Consider the following 4,427-nt stretch of genomic DNA (forward strand, 5'->3'; position numbering starts at 1 on the left):
ACGTGAGCTTGTCCACAACGTTCAGACAATACACTGGCTGCAGGGCAGGCCAGCACCTCCAAGGCGTAAAGGACAAGCTCAGGCCATATTCCCAGTTTGGAGACCCAGAAGTTGAAGGGGCAGACTCATCAGTCAGTACGTGTAGGCGTGTGCACACATACTGCTCCACCATGTCGCACGTCCCCGTGATGTCCACGATCCAATTGGATATCTTCTTTTGATGTTCTTTTCTGCGCCTACCATGGTGATCACTGGTGGCGGGGAATCAGGGTTCCACGCCGGAGAGGTAGCGTGAGAAAGAGATACCACATCCAAGGGAGGTCAATGGCTGAAATGTGATCGAGCGGAAATGTGGGACAAGTTATTAAAGCGGAAGGATCGAATGAAAGGAGGGGGAGCGCGTCAATTAAAGACAAATTTTAGAAATTTAAGTCCCTGTCACCTATGCAGAGCAGGGGATTTTCATCGACGAAAATGGGTTAATGTCACCCACCAATGGAACAGACGATTTTTAAAAATTTCGGTCCCTGTCAACTATGCAGAGCAGGGGTTTATTCACGGCAAAAATGGTAAAATGTCACCCAATAATGTAACAGACGCTTTTGCACCCTGCTCCCTCTTTTGCTGTGCTGGTGCCTCTGTGCGACCACCGCCTCTTCTTCAAAACTAGACAGGTCACTCGTATGACCTTGATTCCATGTGGGGTCTAGTACCTCATCATCCTCCACATCATCTTCCACGCACTCTTTACCCATGCCCTCCTGCAGCAGTTGGCAAAGCTGCAGCAGTTGGCACCTGTGTTTCATCATCATCAGAGACGTGCTGCGGTGATCCTCCCATGTCCTCATCCTGAAACATAAGTGGTTGGGCATCAGTGCACTCAATCTCTTCCACTTCTGGTGTAGGGCTATGTGGATAACCCATGGAAACCCTGCCAGCAGAGTCATCAAAAAGCATAAGAGACTGCTGCATGACTTGGGGCTCAGACTGCTTGCCTGATTTGCAAGGGGGTGAGTTGAAAGACAGATGGACATGGGCTGTAGGTGCCAACTCTGATCTTTCAGCAGGGGACTGGGTGGGAGACAATGCGAAGGAACTGTAGGCAGTGTCAGCCCCCCAATCTACTATCGTTTGTATTTGTTCTGGCCTCATTATTCGTACTGTCCTAAATGAAGTGTAGGCCGCAAATGTACTTACTAGCGCAAAAGATGAGCATTTGTCACCCAACAATGTAACAGACGAATTAGTGAAATGTATTTCCTTGTCCATTAGGTAAAGCAGGGGTATATCACAGCCAAAAATTTGTGAATGTCACCCAACAATGTAACAGACAAATTAGTGAAATGTATTTCCCTGTCCACTATGTAGAGCAGGGGTATATCATAGGCAAAAATTGGTGAATTTCACCCGACAATGTAACAGACAAATTAGTGAAATGTATTTCCCTGTCCACTATGGAGAGTAGGGGTGTATCACAGCCAAAAATTTGGGAATTTCACCCGACAATGTAACAGACAAATCAATGAAATGTATTTCCCTGTCCAGTATGTAGAGCAGGGGTATATCACAGGCAAAAATTGGTGAATTTCACCCGACAATGTAACAGACAAATTAGTGAAATGTATTTCCCTCTCCACAATGTAGAGCAGGGGTATATCACAGCCAAAAATTTGGAATATGTCACCCAAAAATGTATCAGACAAATTAGTGAAATGACTTAAAATAACATAAAATACGTAAAAATAAAAAATAATAATCTTGATCTAGGAGGTGGAGGTCCATATGGAGTAGGAGTTTGAGGAGTCGGTGGAGGTAGCAGTGTAGGTGGAAGCAAAGGTGGAGGAGGACGAGGTAGCCAACACTGGTTTTTGGTTTAAATTTATTATTATTTTTTTTGGGTAAATTAGGGTACACCCCAAAACATTGGGAAATATTAAAAATACAACAATGAATAAGTGCGCTGGAGTGGCAATGGCTGGTTAAGGCCGGTATACATGTCTATTCTGCACAAGGTACGGACAAGTTCTGTGGGATCCATGCCTGGTTCATTTTAATGAACGTGAGCTTGTCCACATTGGCGGTGGACAGGCGGCTGCGCTTGTCTGTGATAACACCCCCTGCCATGCTAAACACACGTTCAGACAATACACTGGCTGCAGGGCAGGCCAGCACCTCCAAGGCGTAAAGGGCAAGCTCGGGCCAAGTGCCCAATTTGGAGACCCAGAAGTTACGTTTTAAAACTGCCTGCTGTCGTTTACCCCTGGCTGTGCTGAAGTTGGTGGTGAAGGTGTTACGCTGACCGGATGAGGAGCTGGTAGAGGGTGAGGAAGCAGAGTAAGAGGAGGAAGCAACAGGAGGCAAAGAGAAACGCCCTGCAATCCTCGGTGGTGGAAGGACATGCGGCAAACTGCTATCCGCCTCAGGCCCAGCCGCCACTGCATTTACCCAGTGTGCTGTTAGGGAGATATAACGTCCCTGACCGTGAATACTGGTCCACGTATCCGTAGTTAGGTGGACCTTGCCACAGATGGCGTTGCGCAGTGCACACCTGATTTTGTTCCCCACTTGGTTGTGCAGGGAAGGGATGGCTCGCCTGGAAAAGTAGTGGCACTGGGCACGACGTACTACCGCCATAAGGCTTTTAAAACTCTCCGTCTCCACCAGACGGAATGACAGCATTTCAAAAGCCAGTAATTTAGAAATGCTGGCATTCAGGGCCTGGGATCGCGGGTGGGTAGGGGGGTACTTACTTTTCCGCTCCATTGTTTAGAAGACAGAGAGCTGAACGCTTCCGTGAGACATTGTGGAGATGCTTGGTGACCCAGGTGTTGGTGTTGCTGGCAGATCCTCTGTTTGCGGGGTGGCAGGTGGCACTGTCCCTCCAGAGGTGGATGAAGAGGCCGCGACTGCAGCAGAAGAGGAAACAGGAAGAGCCAGAGACCTTTCTTGGTTTTTGAGGTGTCTACTCCACTGCAGCTTGTGCTTTGCACTTAGATGCCTGGTCATGCAGGTTGTGCTCAGGTTGAGAACGCTTATGTCTCGCTTCAGGCTCTGATTGCACAGCGTGCAAAAACCACTTGTGTCTTGTCGTCAGCACATTGTCTGAAGAACTGACACGCCAGGGAACTCCTTGGAGCTGGCTTTGGTGTCCTCGGTCCCTTAGTACGGTGAGCAGTAGCAGGCATACTGTCTAGGGGACGGCCGCTCCGCTTTTGCACCCTGCTCCCTTTTCTGCTGTGTTGGTGGATCTGTGCGACCACCGCCTCTTCCTCCGAACTACACAGGTCACTCGCATGACCTTGATTCCATGTGAGGTCGAGGACCTCATCGTCCTCCACATCATCTTCCACCCAGTCTTCACCCCTGCCCTCCTTGTCGGTCTGCACACTGCAGAAAGCCACAGCAGTTGGCACCTGTGTTTCGTCATCATTCGAGACGTGCTGCGGTGGTCCTCCCATGTACTCATCTTGAAACATAAGTGGTTGGGCATCGGTGCACTCAATCTCTTCCACTTCTGGGGCAGGGCTAGGTGGATGGCCCTGGGAAACCCTGCTAGCAGAGTCATCAAAAAGCAGAAGAGACTGCTGCATGACTTGGGGCTCGGACTGCTTGGCTGATTTGCAAGGGGGTGAGGTGAAAGACTGATGGACATCGGCTGCAGGTGCTAATCTACTATCGCCTGTACTTGTTCTGGCCTCACCATTCGTAGAGCCGCATTAGGCCCAACCAAATAACGCTAAAGGTTCTGTCGCCTACTCGCACCTGAGGAAGGTGTTTCAATTGTGCGTGTATCTGGCACAGATCGACCACGTCCTCTACCTGCAACAGGAGCTCCACCAGCAGCACCACGACCGGGACCACATCCCTTATTCGACGCTCTCCTCGTTCTCTGCAAATTTAGGATCTTGCCCACAATGGGTGTTTTTTTAATAACAGAATATAACAGCAGTATCTAACGCATGTATTTCACACTGACAGATGCAGCAAAGGCCGCAAATTTTGTATTTTGCCCAAAATCAGTGTTTTTTTTATAACAGAATATAACAGCAGTTTCTAACGCGTGTATTTCACACTGACAGATGCAGCAAAGGCAGCAAATTTAATATTTTGCCCAAAAAGGGTGTTTTTTTAAAACCCAGAAAATTATTGCAGTATTTCAAGATTATAGTTCACACTGACAAATGCAGCATAAGCCCCAAATGTAGGGTATTGCCAAAAAAAGGGTGCTTTTTTAAACCCAGAAAATTATTGCAGTATTTCAAGCTTGTATTTAACAATGATAGATGCAGCAAATGCTGCAAATTTAGTATTTTGCCCAAAAGGGTGTTTTTTAAAACCCAGAAAATTATTGCAGTATTTCAAGATTATATTTCACACTGACAAATGCAGCATAGGCACTAGATGTAGGGTATTGCCAAAAATGGGTG

Source organism: Bufo bufo, chromosome 3, assembly GCF_905171765.1.
Source record: "Bufo bufo chromosome 3, aBufBuf1.1, whole genome shotgun sequence".
NCBI classification, from domain to species: domain Eukaryota; kingdom Metazoa; phylum Chordata; class Amphibia; order Anura; family Bufonidae; genus Bufo; species Bufo bufo.